Source organism: Mus musculus, chromosome 13 (genome assembly GCF_000001635.26).
Source record: "Mus musculus strain C57BL/6J chromosome 13, GRCm38.p6 C57BL/6J".
NCBI lineage: Eukaryota > Metazoa > Chordata > Mammalia > Rodentia > Muridae > Mus > Mus musculus.
The window spans coordinates 74,121,780-74,144,027 of NC_000079.6; the positions used below are offsets into that span (position 1 = coordinate 74,121,780).

General features: G+C 45.1%; 1 protein-coding gene and 1 long non-coding RNA gene across 4 annotated transcripts in view; both read left to right on the forward strand.

Moving 5' to 3' along the window:
- The window catches only part of Slc9a3 (solute carrier family 9 (sodium/hydrogen exchanger), member 3), an 83,188-nt gene that overhangs the window by 35,525 nt on the left and 25,415 nt on the right, over positions 1-22,248 (forward strand). The gene's annotated exons all lie outside the window — the stretch shown is intronic.
- Positions 322-9,484, forward strand: Gm41003. The gene is made up of 3 exons (XR_873672.1): positions 322-418; positions 4,908-5,001; positions 8,789-9,484. It is a non-coding gene; the product is annotated as a predicted gene, 41003 (long non-coding RNA).

Below are 22,248 nucleotides of genomic sequence, written 5' to 3' on the forward strand. Positions count from 1 at the left end.
TACCACCTGCCTTTGCCTTTGCATTTTCTATCCCTTTCTGGGGCAGAGGCACATTCAGCAAGAGCACGGTGCACTGTTAGTCTGAGAAGTGTACCAGCTAATTCAGCGGTCCCACAGGGCAGGCGCTGCCCCCACAATCTCATGCTCGTGGCCCCGTTCTATCCAAATGCTTCTCTAGATGCTACCCTACTTGGTACCTTGGGACTTCGTATTGCACTGAGAGAACTGACTTGTACGTGGCACTGGAGTGGACTCTGGGTCCGGAGCCGTTAAATAAATAAATAAATAAATAAATAAATAAATAAATAACTATTACTTAATCCAGAGAAACTCGTGACCCCTTGTCTGGAGGGGAGATGATTCTCCTCTCAGCTGGCTCAGTGGAACGGGAAGCGGGATTGAAGGAGCTCCTGGCAAGGTGAGAGGAAGGTCAGACCTCTTAAAAAGTTGAAGACGATCTTTGTGGTGGTGGTAAGGATGTGGTCCCTGTGGAATTCGTTAGACCCTTATTCAAGGGAGAGCAAGAACAGATACAGAGGTTCCTAGCCTGCCCGTTTCCTTTAAGGTTATGGAATAGAAGAAGCAGAAGAGGCCTTCCTTCCTTCCAAGATCCAGGAGGGAGCACGCCTCTTTAGCAGGACAGGGGAGGGAAAGCTGTGAAGGGAATAAGGTTAACAGAGCTCAGACTCACAGTGCCTGGTTAGGGAAGGCTTTTTTTTTTTTTTTTTTTTTTTTTTTTTATTATTTATTTCTTGCTGCCTCCTCTTCCCATTCATTTAACCCGTGGATCTGGCACTAGGCTCTCCTTGCATCTGCTATCTGACTGCGTTTTTCAGTAAGGTTTGTGCTGTGTGTTGCTGTAACTAGATGGTACTGACTTTTTCACACAGCGTGTTCAGAAAGGGCCAGGGAGGTTCCAAGGTCGCCCTTTCACCGGGTTCAACTGCTTGTCCATGGACTGCAGCATTCTAGTCTATGAAGTGAGTGTGTGCCTTCTGTTTTATCTGGGAGCTTCCCTCTGTACCCTTGGACTACAGATTTGGAGTTTAGTATTTCAGCTCAGCAGTAGCCAGGTCTATCTGCTATGCTTGGGGCTGGGCCAGCACACTGACTCTGGGGAAGCCTGATTCCTTAGGGTTATAGCTCTGCAGGTCTCCAGGGGCCATGAACTTGCCCCAAGAAGGCCTGGCCACCAGAGTCAGCAGCAACTCTCTCCAATATTAGTCAAGAGGATCACCAGTGGACAGGCAACTCTGCAGAAGGGCCTCTCTGACTTAAATATTTTTGGTGGGCCCAGATATTCCCTATTATTCAACTCAACCCCATTCCCAACTTCTAGAAAGTATAGAGATGATCCTTCCCGGTTCCCAAAACTTCCTGGCTGAGTCTGGCTCTCACTGATCCAAATACTCCCAGTCGATCCCTGCTTTGTTCCCCAACATCCTTTCCTGCTTAAACCTACAGGGGTTGGCCCTTGTTGGTCCACTCCATGCACTGTACTGCACGTTACCAGCATGTTCAGCGAAGAGTCTGGCACTGGGGTCCCTTATCCAGGAGATCTTCAAGTATATCTGCTTCAGGCATCACAACAGACACCTTCCCACCCTTCAGACTCTATCTGTTCACAAGACCCTCTCCTTCAAGGACCAGTGTCGCTGTTGCTCAGTTCCACTCCGTTCAGCCCCAACAATAAGGAGCTGCATCAAATCTTCACCGGTGTTAGCTCTTGAAGCGGATTTACTCTAATCCGACCACACCAGGAACCCATTATCTTCCCCAAATGCTCACTATAGAAACGGAAAGGTAGAGAAGCAATCGGCAGGTTCAGCTCTACCCTGGCTGGCTTTAAGAACCACTCTCTTGGTGGCAGAGACTCTGGTACCCAGCCTTTACCTTACAGCTCTTCCCTCAGCTGTGAACTCTGGGTTTACTCAGATCCTCTTACCTTGGTCTGTTCTGCAGACCCCTCTCAGACTCCCTCCCTGTACAATCAGCCTCATATGCCCCATCACAGACTCTCACGAATAGCTCTGTGGGCACATAGCTGATGTGTGTGCAAATTTGGGTAGTATACCTAACATCTCCACGGCTCCCATAAAAGGACATGGTTCTCACTCATTAAACCCCTGAGTACTTTAAAAATGTTTAGGACTGTCCACACTACTTCATCCTCAAGTTGTACAGGAACTGCCTTCCAGGAGAGGATGGGAAGGTCTTATGCTGATGGAATTCATGTTTTCTTCTGATTATTTTTTAACTCCCAGCCCATCCTTATGATTAGGAGGTCATACTTTTTTCAGCCAGTTTTAACCCAGCTAGGAAATAAGACATGGATCCTGGAACACAGGTGATGTGATTATTGCAGTTGGGAACTGAGGAAGGCAGAGATGTCAAGGCCAGGGTGCCTGTCTAAGGACAGAGGTGGTAGGCTGGAAAGGTCTGACTGTCTGTGGTGGAAGGGCAGGATCCAGTCTAGGTGGGTGAGGTGCTTCCCTTCTCTGTCCCCAACACTATTTGGGAGTCCCTAGCCTGCAGCTACAATGTTGGGACTCAAGGCTGGGTAAGTAATAGGCTATAAGGGCCTACATCAGAGCACAGGAAGCACTAAGTGGACCTAGGTGGCTAGGTCCACCTAGTATCCACTAAGACGCCACCTAGGGTGGATCCAGGCAGCTTCAGGAGCATACAGTGGGAAGTTGTTGGGGATAGGGAAAGCTGGGCAGGAGTCTGAAGGAATGCCAGGGGAGTTGGTGGAAGAGTTGAAGGGAGACTAGAAGAGACCGGGGGAGGGAGAGGGGAGATAAGGGGAGCTTATGGAAAGTCTAAAGAGAGAATGAAAAGAGACTGGGAGAGGCCAAGGCAATGCTAGGGGAAGACTAAACAAATTCATCTGCAGGCCTTGGAGGACTTTGGTCCTTGTTGAAGTTGTGTAGAGGGTGGGCCTCAGTCACAACTGACCTCTCAGACCACTGCTTTGGCTGCAAGACAGAGTAAGACCAGAGAGGCTGTGGGGAGAACAATCAGAGCTTCTGGGCTTCAGGGAGGTGAGGAGGCTGCCCAGACTTACTTGGGGGAAGAGCCCATACATAGCAGGGTTATTAGCACACAGCTTTTGGGTTCTTGGTACTGTGCTGGGAGCAGTGGTGCCTCTGGAGCACAGATCCAATTTCACAGTTCTTGAGCTTAACAGGCACAGGACCCAGACCTTCTGTCTAAATCCAGAGAGGGAACTTGGGACTGGTGAAGGAGACTGGGAGAGTAGGGGAGGAGGTCAATTATAGGGGACAAAAAATGATGTCCTGCAGGCCCTCCAGAGGTGCTTGGTGAAGGTGAGCCAGGCAGTAACAGTGACCAACCCCTAGCTGAGCCCTGTCAGTAAGGAAATCAGGAGCCTCTCAGATCAGAACAGAACAGTGTGGAGCTATACTGGTCAGAGAGGTAAATGCAGAGAGAGGGGGAGAGGGAGGGAGGAGAAGGGAAAAGGAGAGAGGGGGAGGGAGAGGAGTCTAGGAGCAGGTCATGGGGCAGAGCTCATGTGGCTGAGGGGAGTCTGTAGAATCCACTAGGAGTCACTAGAGGTATAAAGTCTTATTTTGGGGAGCTGCCCCTGGACAGCTTGAGCTGTAAACTCATGCAGCGGTTGAAGCTGACGCATCCTGAGGAGAGAGAGTGAAGGTTAGGAAGCGCCATAGCATTGCAGGAATGAGTCCTGACTAACCCTGCCTGTTTGCACAGGTGACTGTTTGCTTGTATGTTTTGGTTTTTTCGAGACAGGGTTTCTCTGTAGCCCTGGCTGTCCTGGAACTCACTTTGTAGACCAGGCTGGCCTCGAACTCAGAAATCTGCCTGCCTCTGCCTCCCAAGTGCTGGGGTTAAAGGCATGCGCCACCATGCCCGGCTTTGCACAGGTGACTGTGCCACCCCTTTGCTTCTGCTGCTTGCTAGAAAGAACTATTAGGTCTTCTAGGGCTCTTGTCCTGGACAACGTCACTGTGAGGCACAAGCACCCTGCAAGCCCTCTACAGACTGCTCATCAGTCAGGCTGCTACAGTGCACCTCTGAATCCTGATAACCTAACCATTCAGGTGGCTTCATGTCATGCCATGGCTGTGGGATTCTGAGCTATCCCTACAGGCTGTCATGTGCTGGAACTCTGCTTTTGGTTTCTTTGGGAACAAGTGTCTTGAGTTTGGGGTGCTTTAAAGTTATGGTTCCCATGGATTTGTGTGTCCTGAGTCTCCCATGGGTCCTCTGTGTGTTTGAATGAGCCTGGTAAGGTTAGGATCCGCTCAGCTGTTCTTTCTCCACCCAGCCCCAGGGCTTGGAGCTTCCCTGAGCGAAAGGCTTTTTAACCTTCTCTGTGGCAGCTGTCCTTGAGATCACGGTACCATGGCTGTTAGGGCTCAGGGCACCATGTTTTAGGGTGCCGCCTGTCAGTGCTAAGGCTGAATAGCACCCCACATCCCCTTCTGAAGCTGAGGTGGGTGTGGCTTCTCTAATCAATGTGGGCAGCTGGGAGTCCCTGTCCACTCTCCCGTGTACCTTACTACTGTTAAGAACTAAGCAGGCCCAGCTGCCAGCTTAAGCTTCACCCTACTCTGCTGTCCCTTGTACCCCCTAGTCCCACCTCTCCTCTCAGCTCCCCTCTCCTTCTGCTCTTCTCTGGGCTTTGCTTTTCTCCGGCCTCTAGCCAGGAATATGAATGGGAAGGTGCTGGTGAGTTTAGGACACTCGCTAGCTCTTCCTAATTTAGCCTCTTACCTTGGGGAGTCATGGACTTGGAGTCAGTGGCCAGGATGGTGGAATGTCATTAGTGAGGGACAAGAGGGAATAAGGGGAGGGCTGTCAGTGAGTATCTCATGGCTCTGAGCTGGATGCCAACTGCAGTCTTATTCTTTCACACCCAGCTTCCTACTACCCCACCTTTTTCCAGCTTAGAAATCGCAAGGCTACCCCAGCCCTTGAGGATACCTTCCCTCCCTCCAAGCTCCTTTGACTCATGTAAGTTTCATGTTCAGTTCTTATTACGTATCTGGTGGCTGACCTGTCTGTACCTACCAAGGCTTCTGCAGGGAGTGAATGCATGTAAGGTTGGGTGTGAATAGCTGGTTGTATACACAGATATGTATACACGTGGATGAGTTAATGTCATGTTGTAAACCTAGTGGCTTCCTACCTTAAGCACCCCTCTGGTCCTGAGTTCAAGGAAGAGATTCCTAAGTACTTAGTCAAATTCTTCCCCAAACTGTCACTCAGTTTCCTGTGCATGACAACACAGTTTCAGGCGTGGCAGGCAAAAGGTGCTCCCATAAGCTTAGAGTACTGTGGGTTTGACATCTGAGTGTCAGCCTAGTAGCTGGACAGGTGAAGTCTGTCAGGCTTGTGTACACTGATTGGCCTTTGCTTCAAGCTGGTTGCTCCTATTGTCCATGTCTATCTATCACTGAGTGTCATTTCTCTAAGAAGGATCTTTTATCTGAAGGAGAGCCCTCAGATTGCTGGCTACAGGGGACAGAGTTCAGTCTGAGGGGCTGGAGAGCTACTAGGAACGCTGAGGGTGTAACACATCTTGGACACAATAAGCAGAGCTTTAAAGGGAATCAGACACCAGCTTAAGCCCTAGAGATCCAAGAAGTGGGGACAGATGTGGGTAAATTCTAGAAATATCTGAACCGGGATCATTGGGACTGCATCATTGCTTGGAGAGGGTATAGCCAGGGACGGATGGAGGAGGCTCACTGTTGGGTAAATGGTATGGACTTTGTCTGGGGACTCCTGAAGAACACTCGGTCCCAGGGAAGGAGATGGTTAGGAGCACCGGCCAGGCTCTTGTCCCTAGACATATATCTTAAAGATTTTGTGTGAGCCATCAGTTCAGGTCCAGGAGCTATCCCTAGATCAAGACAAAAACCAGCATCATTTTCAGGACAGATTTTCAAGCTCTCCCTGAAGAGGGAAGACTCCAGTGAGGTGGAGCGGTCCGTTCCGCTGCTCTCCCCTCCCAGGCAAGCCAGGAAACCAGCTGGATTTACCACCTGCTGAGATGGTGTGCCAAAGTCCAGTTAGATTTGAGTTCTCTGCTGCGGAAGAGTTTCCCTAGCGAAATGGGACACTTAAAAAGCCCGTTTTTAATGGACTTTTTCTTTCTTTCTTTTTTATTTATTTATTTATTTATTTATTTATTTATTTATTTATTTATTTTTAAGAAATGGAGTTGCTGAGGGCTTCATTCTTAGATTTGAGGCAGGTTCGTTCAGGGGATGTGGACCCATAGCAGCTATCCTACTGTTCTGGGGTTGCTTTGTGTCCCTCAACCTGAGCACACAGAAGTTAGCATCAGATAAGTCTTTCTCCTAAGTCCTCTCTGGGCCTCCTGAGCCTCCAACTTTGTTGAAGCTGCCTGAGGAGGAGATACAGTGAAGTGAGCATAATGGCTCCTTTTGAAAGTGAGAAACCTGGAGCTTGGGGAGCCCTCACTGCAAGGTGCAAGCTATGTAGCTTATTTCAGTCATACAAGGAAGACTGGGAAAGTTGGGAGGAAATGTATAAAAAGATAGCAGTAGATGTGGATGAGCCAATGAAATGTGGATCTAGGAGTCCAGAGCCCTCTTAGGAAGTGTGTGTGTGTGTGTGTGTGTGTGTGTGTGTGTGCGCGCGCACACCACCTGTGTGAATATAAGAATCACCACCTGGGTGATTTTACTTGTGCATACGCAGACTGCTCATCTTCTTGTTTCCACACCTAGACTCTGCTAGAGAAGTGTGTAAGCATACTTTGCCCAGGTAGCGCTATCTCGGGGCCCCATCTTTTCATCTCACTTAGGAGACCAGTGGTTCCCCTGTCCAGGTCAGTCCATGGAGATGATTCCAACCTCTAAAATTAGAAATCCTGAGGGAAATACTGGCCTGGGAGAAAGATTCCAGGACTACAGGGAGGGACATATGAAGATGAATGGTATGTTATCCAAGGAGACACTGCATTCCAAGGCTGCTAGAAATACACATCAATGAAGTTCCTTTCACGACTGGGCTGGGAGACTCCTGGTTCCTACCTGTATATGTTGCAGCATCTAAAAAGCACTCATGGCAGCCTGGTTTAACTGTACAGGGACAAGCTCTTCACAGAACATGAGCCAGCATCTGCATCTCTCTGTGGAGAGGTGTTAAGAAATGGGTACAGACCCTTTAAGAGGAACAACAATATGAACTAACCAAAACCCCCAGAGCTCGTGTCTCTAGCTGCATATGTAGCAGAAGATGGCCTAGTCAGCCATCACTGGGAAGAGAGGCCCCTTGGTCTTGCAAACTTTATATACCCCAGTACAGGGGAACGCCAGGGCCAAGAAGTGGGAGTGGGTGGGTAGGGGAGCAGGGTGGGGGAGGGGAGGGTATAGGGAACTTTCGGGATAGCATTTGAAATGTAAATTAAGAAAATATCTAATAAAAAATCAAAAAGAAAGAAAGAAAGGAATGGGTGCAGCAGATGAGGTTCTTACAAGGTACCTGGTGTCTGAGAGGGTTACAGCATATAATGGCAGACAATAAACAAAAAAAATGCCTTGAAAACCACACATAGATAGAAACACCATTCCCAAGCTGGACATCGTGTGTACATATATACACACACAGACACACACACACACACACACACACACACACACACACATATATATATGTTAAGGAATATTTGTGGTGGTCAGAGAACAACTTGTAGGGGTCAGTTCTTTTCTTCCACTATGTGGGTCCTGGGGGTTGAACTTGGGTCATTAGGCTTGGCAGCAAGCATCTTTACCCACTCACTAGCCCAATTTTTTAAGAAGACTGATCGCCTGAGTGGAGGTGGAGTGGAGTGAGGTGGAGTGAGGTGGAGTGAAAAGGCTCCCACATGGTGGAAGAACTGATTCCTGCAAGTTATCTTTAGACCTCTACATGAATGTCCTAGTACACACACACACACACACACACACTGAACAAATAAATCTAATGAAAATATTTTGTTCTTTTAAAAGTATATGTGCATGAATGTATGTGTTGTCACAGAGAACAACTTTCAGGAGTTGGTTCTTTCCTTCCAGGTTCTCAGGCTTAGCAGCAGGCATCTTTATTTGCCTAGCCATCTTGCCAGCCCATCTTTCTATCTTTAATTCTGTTCTTTGAGATCTGAAGGTAAATGTGGTTATTCACAAAGAACAGATGGGCTTTGAGCCTAGTCTGTTCCCGAGGGCACAGTATCTCCCAAATTGTGCTGGTTCTGGGGTCATTCAATGTCTTGAGTGCTCACTGTGAGGACAGACTAGCCCCTGGTGTTCTACCAAAGGAAGGGTCAGAGAACAAATGGCCTTTTGCCAGCAGGGCAGTCTGTGCAAGTCACAAAGCTGTGTTTGGCTGTTTATAACACAGTCCCATAGCATGGGATCCTGACAGCAACTACTGGAAAGTTACCTTTTAAAATTCAAATTCCCCCTCTGTGTATGTGTGTGTGTGCGCGCGTGTGCATGTGCGTGCGTGCCCTTGAGTACATGTCTGTTTTTGTGTGTTCAGGGCCTGGGTACATGTGCACATACCACAGCACATCTGTGGAGATAGAAGCACAATTTTCAGAAGTCAGTTCCTTTCCAGTGTGTGTTCAAGGAATCAAACTCAAGTCACCGGGTTTATGTGAGCAGTACTTTTACCCATGGAGCCATTTCGTAGGCTTCAATTGTGAGATGTTTAAGAATTCATCATCATTGTGCTTTGGAGTATTCAGCCCTAATTGGAATGCCTTTCTCACACCGTTCCCCTCCAGGTTCAGGGATTTATGCAGAAGAGTATGCAGAGGTGGTGGGTGACTTCAAGAAAACAGTGTTTTCCAGACACAGCAGGGTTGACGAACATATGACCTGTGACAGAATGCACAGACCTGTACAAGTTCAAGCCAGACAGAATTCCAGCGTGGAGAAGAGGAAGTGAGCACAAAGTCCCAACCTAACAGAGAAGCTATTCGCAAGTGATAGCTGCTTGGAGACAGAAAATTAGTTGTGTCCGTGGAGTGACCAGGTTATACCAACTACACTCTAGGACAGGCCTCATGGTTAAGAGTAGTTGGCTAACACAAATGGACACCATATTTTTGTTGTTGTTTGGTTGATGTTTTTTTTTTGAGAGAGAGAGAGAGAGAAAGAACATGGAGTTGAGTGGTAGGTAAGATCTTGGGGAGTTGAGGGAGGGTAAAGAAAATGATCAAAATACATTGCATGAAAAACTTTTAAAAATAAATTCACATTCTCCTGGGAACAAGGATAGGTGTAAGCTAGCACCATCGCCATCAACATTATAGAGTAGCTGAAGGGAACCTCTCTGCCATTGTCTCACCCCTAGAGTTGCTAGGGTGGCCCTTGGACCCAGCCCTCTTAGAATGCACACACATGAATACTGTGGAGATGCATTTGTGGCTGCTTTGGGAGTGGCATCTGGTAGAGTGTAATAAGGTACATGGAAAAAAGATGCCTTGCAATGGAGGAAAACGTGTGTTATAGAGAGTACACCGCAGTCATGGTGACAAGTCATGACATCCATGATGTCTAGGGTCATAAGAGACTCCACAGTCAGGCCTGACTGGGCTAGATATAGGATCAGACAGCATGCCTTCTCTGCATATGGCAGCTAACCTTGGACCTTACTGTTTACCTAATCTCTCTGTTCCTGCCATGCTCTGTATCCTCAGAGAGGCTGCTATGTTCCCAGTGGAGCCTGGGAGCCGTTACAGAGTGGAGGCAGTGAAGGGCATCTAGTTGTGGGTGGCTCATGTGATTTCTACATGCAGGCATGCTGCTGTGCTATGGCCATCTTCAGCCCCAGAAAGCGTTCCCTTTTCTGAAAGTATACGATAACAAAGTGAGATAACTGAGGGTTGGTACAAATATAGAAGGCACCCCTAGATTTGTGTTTATTAGAGCCTGTTTTTGGGGAGAGTGCTTTTCTCTGCCCATACCGTGCCATACCTGTATATACAAGTTCATACAATGCCAGGGCACCCAGCGTGCATTTGCAGTCTTTTGGCCTAGGAGTCTGGGGAGGACCCTATTGCATGACTCCCACTCATCTGTTGCCTTGAAGTTCAGCCTACAGCCTTTGCATTCCTGAGGGCTGTGCTCTATAGATACAGTTTTTTGTTCTTCCTTTCTGGTTGCAGGAAAAACCTGGGCACCAACACCTTTTCCACTTTTACTTTCCAGTGAGAAGTGGGATTTTTTTAATTGATCTAATTTTTGTTAAATCTGAAACTATAGTATGGTGAGGTCACTGTAAATAGTTGGGATGGCATGAAATTACAACCCTGTGTTCACACCTAGGTGAAGAACAGGCATTTAGCCCACACACTCTCTGAACTGCCCTGTCCCTTAACCTGGCCTTTTACAGCCTATGTTATTCAGTGTCACCTAGCATGACTTCCGTGAGGCTAGTTCTCAAAACGTCGACATACTTAATTTTAAAGTAAAGTTTTAGATTTGGAGAATAATCAGTGTGCTGGTACAGTTGATCCTACCCTTGTCCAAGCTGCCTCCTCCGCTGGTTAAGAATTTTAACTAGAAGTATTTGTCAATCCCACCAAATTGAGGGCCATTATGAACTCAAGGTACTAACATGCATAACATGCATCCACCATTGTGATATGTATTTTACCTGCCTTGCCTCCCATGCTGAACCTGTTTATTCACATCCCCACCTCTGACAATCATCCATCTTTCTTGCTGTCTCTATAGTTTTGTCTTTTCCAGAATGGACTCAGGTGGTCTGTGATGGTTTTAGACTGGCACTTAATAACATGTGTTTACGGTTGTTCCTCTCTAATAGTTTAATCATTATATGGATATACTCACTTTATTCGTTTATCCATTGGAGAACATATTCAAACTTTGGACAATTTTAAATAAAGCTAGCATAAAGATCTGTGTGCAAGTTTTTGTGTGGACATAGTTTTCAAGTTCTTTGAATGTAGTGGTTATAAAAGCAGATACTATGAATACATTTAGTGTTGGAAGAAACAGCCAACTGTTTTTCCCAAGGGGCTTCACTCTTTTGTATCAGCAATGGTGAGAGTGTATCACCCCAACTCCATGCCAACATTTAGTGGACGGTGAACTGGACTGTTGCAACTCTGGTTGGTATACAGTAGACCCTAACACTGAAACTTCAGTTCTCTCCTGCTACCAAGCAATGTGAAAGATATTTTTTTTTCTTTTTTGTACAGAAGGTTTTTTTAAATTCTTTTCAGTATCACACATGTCTACAATGTATCTTGATTGTATTCAACCCAAATCTTCCCTCCCATTTTTCTCCACTCTCTCACACCTCCCTTCCCACCTTTATTTCCTTCTATTTATAACTCATCATATCCAGATAGTGCTGCCTGCAAGCACATGGTTGTAGAACCATTCGGGAGAACATGGCCAATTTGCTGGAGGCCAAAGAAACTTGCCTCTCTTTCCCCCAGCAGCCATCAATTGCCAGTTGGTCCTCAGTTAGTAGGTGAATCTTCCTGAGCCCTGTCCCCTTCAGTTGGAATGCTGACAGGGTTCTCTTGTGCGGGTCTGACACAGGTGATCACAGCGACCATAAGTTCCTGAGTGCAGTAGACATATCATGTCCAGAAGCCAGAGTTACATGGTACCCTGTCTCCCATTCTTCCAGCTCTTAATTTCTTCTCTTCTCCCTATCACAGGAGGAATATCTATTCATATGATAAAGTTCCTGGCTTGACAGCTGACTCACTTTTAATTGAGTTCTTTGCTTTCTAATCAATTTTAAAGAGTTCTTTTTATATTTGGAGAGAAGCCTTTATCAAATATGTGTTTTACAAATATTTTCTTCCAGTCTCTGTTAACTATTAATAGTGTCTTTTGCAGAACAAAAGTATTTCATTTTAGCTGGAAAATGTGGCACATGACTGTAATCCTAGCACTTGGGAGCCGGAAGCAAGAAGGTGATGAGTTTGAGGCCAGCCTGAGGTACGGGTAGTAGGAACCTGTCTCTTTAAAAGAAAAGTTTTTAATGTTTAGATTTTTAGATAACTTACCCACTCCCAATTGCCCTCTCTTGTATTCCCCAACCCCCCCACACCAGATCTTCTGCTTATCCCCCCTCTTCTTATTGACCTCACTCACGTGTCATAAAAAAGCTCTAGAATCTAAGGTGTCACTGTTCACATTGTTGGTACAAAATACCTCAAAACAAAAGAAAAAAACGACTTAAAGAAGGATTTATTTTGGTTCACAGTCTGAAGGTGCATTCTACCACGGTAGGCAAGGCCTGGCAATGGCAGTATAAGGCAGTGGGCCCCATTGCATCCACAGTCAGGAAGCAGAGAGAGATGAATGCTGGTGCTTGTCCCTTGAGCTGCACACATCTGGGGTGGGTCTTTCTACCATAGCTAAACCTCTCTAGAAAGACCCTCACAGATGCACCCAGAGGCGTGCCTCCTGGGTGATTCTAAACCCCATTAAGTTGACCATCAAGATTAAGTATCACACCACTCGTTAGAGAAAACACAATGTACTTATCTCACTGTGTCTGGCTTATTTTGTTTGACATGAGGATATCTGTTCTATTTTTCTTCCAAGTGATTTAATTTTGTGCTTAATGAATGAAACTTCGTTTGCTCATATGCCACATTTTTGTGACTGCCAAATTTATATTCCCACCAGCAGTGTTTAAGAGTCTCTCCCCTCCCCCATCCTCTGCAATATTCATTGCTTTCTTTCTTCCTTTCTTTTAATTAGCTTTTTCTTTATTTACATTTCAAGTGTTATCCCTTTTCCTAGTTTCCCCTCTGAAAATCCCCTATCCTCTCACCCCTTCCCCTGCTACCCAATCCACCCACTCCAGGCATTCCCCTATACTGGGGTGTGGAACCTTCACAGGACCAGGGGTCTTTCCTCCCATTGATGGCCGACTAGGTCATCCTCAGCTACATATGCAGTTAGAGCCACAAGTCTCTCCGTGTGTTTTCTTTGATTGGTGGTTTAGTCCCAGGGAGCTCTGGGGTACTGGTTAGTTCATATTGTTGTTCCTCCTATGGGGCTTCAGACCCCTTCAGCTCCTTGAGTCCTTTCTCTAGCTCCTTTATTGGGGACCCTGTGCTCTGTCTAATGGATGACTGTGAGCATCCACTTCTGTATTAGTCAGGCACTGGCAGAACCTCTAGGGAGACAGCTATATCAGGCTCCTGTCCCCAAGCTCTTGCTGGCATCTCATTGCTTGCTTTCTTGATTACCACTCGGACAGAAGAAAGATGGAAGCTCAATGTGGTTTTAATTGTGTTTATGTGATAAGTACGGATGTTGACCATTTTTTATTTGTCAATATTTATTAGCCATGTGCACCACTTTTCTTTTGGTGTTTAATTTTTATATGTTCTAGATATTAACTTTTGTCAGGTGAACAGCTACAGACTTTCTGCAAAGTTTTTTAATTAATAAATTTGGGGGCGGTGCTAAGTGATTGAACTCAGGGTCTTATGTGTGCTAAGCAAATGTTCCTACAATGACTGACATCTCCAGCTTTCCAAAGTTGTAAATTGAATAAAGTCCCACTTACCTATTTTTTTCTTTTATGTTTTATACTTTGGGTATTTTATCTAAAGGTTCATTATTAAACCTGAGATAATCTAGACGTTTTCCCCCATGTCATATTCTTTCTAGAAATTGTTTTTACTTTCATGTCTTTAGTCCATTAAGTTAGTTGTTTTGTGGGTTTTTTTTTTAAAGGCTGTAGACTCTGTGTCTAGATTCATACTTTCACATCTATATGTCCAATTATTTCAGTACTATTTGTTGAAGAGTGATCTGCCTCTGTTGAATCTCCATGCTTCTCTGCCCATGCTGTATTTGCAGGCCTCCTCTCTCTCTCAGTCATTGACAGTGATCTGTCTGCTCTTCCAGGACTGGGCAGCTCCAAAAGCTCAACTGTCACAGATCTGGCCGTTGTGGCATCCATTTTATTTGTTTTCCCTCACCACAAAGCATCTATTCCTGGACTTCTGCCTCTCCAAATGCATTGTAGACCAGGATGCCTGTATCCACAATGAAGTGGGGAGAACCAACATTTTAACAAGACTCAGACTTCTAATTCATAAACATGGACCATTCTAATTTATTGTTATCTGATTTATTCCATCAAAGCTTATGGCTTTCATAATGCATATCTTGTCACTTTGGGGGAGGGTGATTTATACATCTGTTTTGTGCTAAGGTATATAGAAGATGTTTTAAATTTCAAGTACTATAGCTCTTTTGCTGGTATATAAAAAAATATCAGTGAACTTTGTGTATGAATGTTGCATTCTGTAACCTTGCTGTACTCACTCATCAGTTCCAGAAATCTTGTAGGTATTTTTTTTTTTTGGACTTTCTGCATTGACAATCATATCATCCGTGACTATCTTGATATCAGCAAAGAAGGCCTATAGAAACTTGTCTGTGGCCTGCGACTTTGCTATGTGTTAGGTAATTTAGTGTATTGTGGCCAAAATATCACATGTGAATAAGTAAATGAATGAAATTCCTTCCCGGAATTTTGATGTGAGTTCATGAGCTAAGACGTTACAGAGTTATGGGAAGAGAATCTGGTCAAGAAATACACAAGGTGACAGATGACAGAGTCACAGATGCACAACACAAATACGGGAAACCATAGGAAATCTTGGAGTGTAGTAGTTACTAGAGGAGGTGGCATGCTCTATAGATGGGACCTCTTGTTATACCCCCTCCCCACTGGTCCTTTCTGTACTCTGCTCTACACATTTGTTTTGCCTGCCTTGTGTCTTTCTGGGTCCCATCAGGAAGCTGATCCTTCAACTTTTAACTGCCTGCTTGGGTCTTCATTGAGCTGCATGTGTCCTTAGTGTAGGAGAGGATCCAGAGTTACTGAGTAAACACACTATATTCTGCAATCTCTCTTCAGCTAGCACAGGGCTGCTAGCGCAGCAACTATGTTATCTTTCTTTCTTTTGGTTGTCAGCACTGAGACTCCAGCAATTCTAGGACTGTTTGGAAAGAGGCAGCCTCTGCCACTATTTTCTTGTCCCTACTGACCAAGATGACCAAGTAAGTTCAGAGGACATAGTGTCAACTGTCCTCCTGTTCAGGTTGATCTTGGGATATGTCCTGCTGCCCAACTCATATTGTGTTGTCTGCTGTCTTCCATAACATTACACGGTTATAGTTACTGTAGCTGAAAATTCTCCACAGCATGTGACAAATACAATTGTGTCTCCACTGCCCATGTAGTTTTCTGTGTTGCCTGAAGTTATTAGGCACCACTTTTGTTATTTATACAATTTTATTTGTGTGTGTGTATGTGTGTGTGTGTGTGTGTGTGTGTGTGTGTGTGTTGTAGAAATTTTTAATATCAACCTTCAGTTTCTACCTCACCTTGACCATTCAGTTGCTGGATAAAAGACACATACAACCTTTATTATTTGCAGTAAGTCTTAATGCTATCTACCTTTCTATCGATAACCCTGAGTTATTATTTACTATGTTTCATTGGGGTTACTCAACTCTAATTGTCCAGTCCTCAGGGCCACATTCTCAGGACTCATCTAACCCACGGTGGCTTCTCCCTCTTCCATCACCTCTTTCGTTCTCATTCTCCTCCAATCTAAAGCCTGGGAATCCTTAACCCTGACTATGGCTTGTCTGCCTAGCTGTTGGCTGTCAGCATTTTTATTCACCAATCAAAAATAACTTGGGGGCAAGGTCACACAGTGACTCAGTGTCACTTGGGACTATATGCAGACTCTCTCATGTCTGGGACAACCAGGTCTTGGGGGGAGGGTCCAATATTAGCATTAGAATACAAACAGCATCAGGCCTACCCACTACATGTATGCACACCTATGTGTGCAAGTGCATGTGCTCATGCCATAGTATGTGTATAATAGCCAGAGGACCATGTTCTCTTTCTATCATGTGGGTCTCAAGTATCAAACTCGGTTCATTTGGCTTTGTGGCAAGTGCTTTTACTTACTGATCATCTTGCCAGTGCTATTGGCATCATTTTCTGGTGCTCATCAGGGAATTTTTTGCTTAAGCCATATGCTGTTGTGCTCGGCTTGAGGCCTGAGGTTCTCTTGTTTTCTTCTTGAGGGATTCAGAGTCTCCTTGCCCAGCCTGGCCTGATCCCTTGAACTGTCTCTGTTGACTTGGACTATCTTTGCATCCTCTGCTTTTGTACTGAGGTTCCTCTTTTTAAAGTATTTTCTTCAGAAGCTTTCTCTTAGCCTTCTGAGGTTCAGGACTAGGGAGTAACCTGGTGGTCACTGATGTGTTATAGCTTGGCCACTCTGGGGTAGAGAGGTGCAGGATATAAGTGGTTTTGCGTCTAGAGTTTGAGACATTACTTGGCTTCTTTCATGGTTGATTTCTAACCTTGGAAGCCATTGAGAGCATTCTTCATACAGGAAGTTCTCCCCAAAATATAGGATCAATTCTGTTTAAAACAATGTCTTCATAGCAGGTCTACTTCCCTTATGGATTCATATATTTTCTGCCATCTAGTCTATCAGCACAGCTCATCAACATATGTATTATCTTTCTTCTATTTTCTGATAGAATTTCATCTTTCAGCTTTTCTGCTGATTTTTGAAATTACTGTTCTTGTGCTGTTAACTTTTAAGGGGTCTCTTTCCCCCTCCTCCTCCCACTTGTCTTCCTTCTCTTTCTCTTTCTTTGATGATCCTTCTGCCTGCTTCCCCAGCACATGCTAGGATTACAGGCCTGCACCACCACACCCACTCCAAGAAGTGCTGAGTCCCTGTATAAACCTTCTTCTAAGAACATACTCCTTTCTTCAGAGTACTAGTGTCTGACATTTCCCTACAAGTCTAGCCCCTTACTGGCTGAGTGTGCATTTCTTGCTACTCCCTGAGATTCTCAGCTAGTTCTTGAGCTGGGCCATGTTCATGATACAAAACCTCATTGGAACCTGAAACAGGAGTGTTGTGGTATTTGTGGAAAGACAGAAATACCAGGGTTGTTAGCTCCCTACTTCTTTTTGCCTCAAACCTTGGAAATAAAGACAATAAATAAGTCCTCTGCCCTTTCGTTTTCTTTGGGATCAAGAATAAAGTAATGCATCTGCTCTCTGGGGATCCAGTTTTTATCTTCACAACATCCAGAAAAGAAGAGATTGTCATCTTACACCAGGAAATAAAGTCCAAAGATAAAACTGCCTGTTAGAAAGTGAACCAACGAGTCCTGGGAACAGAGAGCCCTCGGATGTGCAGGAACCATGCCCTTCTGGCTCCACAGATAGAGGCTGTTTGTACCTTGCGGGGCACCTTGCCCCAGGGAGGTAGGTGTTGGTGGGGGCCCTCAGGAGGCCCCTCTGGGCTCTGAACCATCTGTCTCAGAGGAGCAGCTAGCTGAAGGATGGGCTGTTGGCATGAGGCCTGGCACTAACCCATCAACATTTTCACATACCAATGCCCTGTGTCTCTAAACCCCGCCCTCACTGAGAGCCTGTGTTTCTGGGACACTTTATGGCTTTTTTTAATCTTTGGAGTTCCAACGTATCATCTGCCTCTGATATATGAATGGCAAAGCTCAATAGTCCCGATGAGTTCCTGCTTTGTGTCCAGGAAGTGAATGGTGACAAAGTCCTGGCTTTGGAGAAAAGTTATGAACTCTTAGGTGGTAGTGGCCATAACCATGTGAGTGGGCACAGGCCCAATGAACAGCAGCCTTGGGACACTGCCATACAATTTATCTGCACAAAAGAAGTCATCAGGGAAAATGCCTTGCTGGAATTTTTCACATGAAGGTATGAAGGTCAGCAAGATTAACTGGAAATTACGCTTGTAAACTCTTTGAGCTCTTAGTGCATCCACCTGTGTCTCGTACCCTTGTCCTATGTGAGAATCTTTGCTTTAGTGAATTTTACATCAGTTTGGCCTTTTAACCTTTAGGCCCCTGCTTCTCTTGCAGTGGTTTCCAGTGATGTGACAGACTGTTCTTCAAGTTCAAAGCCATGAAAAGGAGGCTTGCCTGGCCTCTGGCATTTTTTATGCTTTGGGGAAGCCCTGCGTGGTGACAGGCTACCTGTTGTTGGCTCTGATGTGAACTCTGAGCCTCCAGTCCTCATGTATGTTGGTTGCAGCCAATAACATCTGGGCTCAGTTACCTTGTCTCTGTGCCACTGTCCACAGCTGGCCCCTGGTACTGACTAAAAATTGAAGTGCCTTACCCGCTGCGTACCCCTAATTTCCATCCTGGAATGGGGTTCCCTTTTAAGCCCAAAGGTCCTGGACTAAGTCTCACATTATAAAAGGACCTTGAACTGCATTCTTTATCCAAGATTCCTACCAGGCACCCTGTAGTCAGTTCTGCCCCTAGGGAACTAATGGCCAGAAAACCCATAGTTTGTGAGGTCCTGGGACAGATGGGACAGGTTTTGATATCTGGGTGAAAAGAGGGTTAGGGACCTTCCTGAGGGCCCTGCACTGGGCTTAAGGAACATGGGAAAAAGTCATTCTGGCCATGTCTCATTGCTGGCTAGGAGCTCGGTGATTCTTTCACTTGCCTTTCTGTCTCTACATTTAAAATATGCAGCCTGGTCAGCACTAAAGATTGGAGTCCAGGTGCCTGAGGTTCCCAAAGAACCTGCTTCAGAAAGCCAGGGCTTGCCCACAGTTCTTACTTGATAGCCCAGAATTCCATCAGTGCCCACTTTGCCCATCATGATAAATACCATGGGTCTCCTGGTGGGCTATGGCCTCAGGGAGGGCCTGTTATAATGAGAATGAGGGCAGAGACTACAGTTGTGGAGGCCACAGAGGACCTTTAATTGCAAGTGCCTCCTCTGTGGATGCATAGCACATTGAAGCTACATTAGGAGGGCACAGCCCCACTTTTCTACCATAGACATCTTAGTGGGCCAAGGGCCAGTCCATCCTAGATTCCAAGTGCCCAGTTCCTTAGGTCCTCCCTGGTAGCCATTTGCTCAAGTGTTAAGAGGAGAAACCAAGACAGTAGTAGGGTACTTCATGGGTATTGCCTCTGCCCTCAGATGATGTCTGTGTGCCTATCACTACCCGAGCCGGCCCTACGTCTTTCTGAGAAACCCACTGTTCAGGAAGTACAAAAAATATTTCTGCAATATCATGGAGATGGGGGTACACCTCCTGTGGAAGCTGTCAGTGTCAGAGGTCTGGCCACTACCGGATGTGCTGGCAATGACCTTTCCTTCAAGTAGCATGAGGGACTTTGTCCTGCTCATCTGCAGCTTCGACACAGCACTATGTGGTTGTTGATAAACCAAAGGGAAAACAGAATTGCTGAACACTTGAGATCAGTTAGAACACCATTCATGGCATCTGCTTCAAAAGCATGATTTTAAAAGTGTAGTGCGGTAGGAGGGTCCTGAGGACTTATGATACATTTAACAAGAGTCAGGCTCTAGACCCCAGTCAAAACACCAGCCCATGAAAGGCCGAGCATTGATAGACCTACAACAGATCCAAGTTTCTTTTCTGTCCATTGATAGGATAAAATAAAAAGAAACAGTTATTCATATTGACACAATTTTCTGTTTTGTTTTTTAACTATTTGAACTTAATGGTGCTATAGAGAGTAATTTTTAAAAATTTACTATTTGAAGTTGGCAGAATTTCTGAACTCTGTAAGTATGTCTCCCGCCAAGTTGGGGTCATTTTCTGCTACTATTTTTTTTCAAAACTCTCTCATTGATTACTTTCCCTCTCATTTTAGAGCCCCCACTACACACATACAGTAGACCTTTTGATACTTCCCTGAAGATCATGGCATCTTCCTCACTTTAAAAAAATATATTTTGTCTTTGTGCCTCAGATTGTGCCATTTCTGCTGACCAAATTGCTAGTTCTTGTACCATCTCTATGCTGTGAAGTCAGTCTAAATTTTTATTTCAGATATTGCATTCTTCAACGCCAGAATTTCCATTTGAATTTTTTGTTGTTTGTTTTGCAAGGCAGGATTTTTCTGTGTAGCCTTGGATGTTCTAGAACTTGATCTGTAGACCAGTCTTGATTGCCTCTGCCTCCCAAATGCTGGGATTAAAGGTGTGTGCCGCCACTTCCTGGTTTTGATAACTTATTTTAGGAGTCAAGAAACTGTGGTCCATGGACCAAATACCTATTTATTTAAATAAAGTTTTATTAGAACAAATCTTCACATCCTTTCCTTTTTGTTTCTGTATAATAGAGCAATGTTTTGCAGAGCTAATCAATTGTGTATCCCATAAATCTTATGGTATTACTACTCTTTCAGAGAAAAACTGCTAACCTATGTCCCACTCCAATTCCTAGACTGGTCATCCTTTTCAATTGACAATTACATTTTCTTGTAATAATTTTAACAGCTAAGCTAAAGTACTTATTTGATAGTTCCAATATTTCCATCTGCATCATTTTGTGGTCCTCATCAGTTGTTCTGTGATTTGTCCTACTTTCCTACATCTTCATGTCTAGTGATTTTGAACTGTGTTGAAGACATTGTGACTTATACCCTGCAGAAACTGTGTGCTACTATGTTCCTCTGGAGATAACTGCTTTCTGAGGTGATGGTCTTACTAGGCAATTGATCTTTGTGTGGACTGAAACTCCAAGTACTCTCTGTTCCTATCATGACAGATATTTATTCTGTTCTTTTAGCTCTAGTTGACAGCATGGGACCCACCGTACTCCTGTGTGATTCTCAGGAAATTACAGGAACTGGCTGAAGGTTAATATTTCCTACCGAGAATATGGGGATCCTATCTCTGACTCTTTCCTTCCTGAGATTTGCTGTTCTCTTTTTAGTAGCTCTCGGATCCTCATTCCCTGCTTTCTAGCCAGTGGCCTAAAGGTTTCTGGTGGGTTTGTCTTGTTGCTCAGCTGTAACTGGAACCTGTGCTTAGGATTCAGGATGGTGGAGACGTCTCCAGGCTGTTCCCATCTTAGGTTTGAATATCCTTCCAGTTTTGGCCTGTTGTTTGCATATTTCATTCAGAGTTTGTAACTGTTACTTGTGGGTGAATTGGAACAATAGAAGCTGTTCCACTACCCAATCATTAGATGTGATTATTAAAATCCTTCTCTCAAGTTTTAAGTTCCAGCCAATTGTGAAATCATAAAGAAAACCTGGAAGCTTATGCTTTGTGAGTGGCGAGCTTCAGGAGTAGCAATACCTCAAAGTGAGCTGGGGAACGGTGCCTCTGGGAAGACACTTTGGTAAGGAAGAGCAAGGCTGGTACCTAGCGAGCTTCTGACCACACCACAGGCCCAAGCTGTTCCCACTCTTATACTTAATAAGCAGTTACCGATTGCTGTCAAGGCACACATTTGTGCTTAATACCACTAGAAACAATTGCCACACGGTAGGCGCCTGCCATGGTGGCAGGCTAGTACCCTGGAGCAATGGAATAAGCAAGGAAGCAGGTCTTTAAGGAGACGCACTCCAGCCTATCTGAGCAACCTTCCACAAAAATTAGTTTGAGTAGACGTAAAATAGAGCTGTATGGGAATGAGGATACAAAATAAGCCAAAAGAGTAACTTACATAATTGATAGCCAGTTAGGAGAAACCACAAACACATGAAAGCCTCTGAAACCAAGTCCAGGCCTAAGGAGATCTGGGTTTCCCACCTGCTAATGACTGACTAAGGCTACAGGTTTCCTGTCTGTCGGGAACAAAGGCTGTGGCAGGCCCAGAGACACGTGTCTGCATTGGCCTGGAACCCTTTGGGGCTTCAGGAGAACCTTGCTTCTTTGGCTCACCATGGCTTAGAGTAGAAGGAACCACTACTTCCCAGGAAGCCACTGACAATTTATTAATTTAGAAATTAGCAATGTTTGCCTAGGTTTTATAAATGAACAATGTCTCCTTGCCATTCGTAAGGAGCAAGGTTAGCCCCGGGAATGTTGTTTTCCAAGTTGTTCAGGCCCAAAGAAGCCCTGGCTCATAGAGGGGCTCCCTGCCTACAAGATAAACCAGGTCTACCCTGGTCAGTGTGAATTTCCAGGTACTTGCCTAGTGGGATGTAAGCAGGAGGAAGAATCGGTTAGACTCTAGGTGGACTATAAATATCTTTACCTCTTGCCCTGGATCTATATCTGACATACTTTCTGAAATTTCTACAAATGCCCAGTGGGCACAGCTAAGAACAGAAGTAATATTGAGGTCAGAACAATAGGGTCTTCTGTGTGTAAGCTAGGCAGCTGGGCAGCACTTGCTGGCTTTAGAGGCTCCAG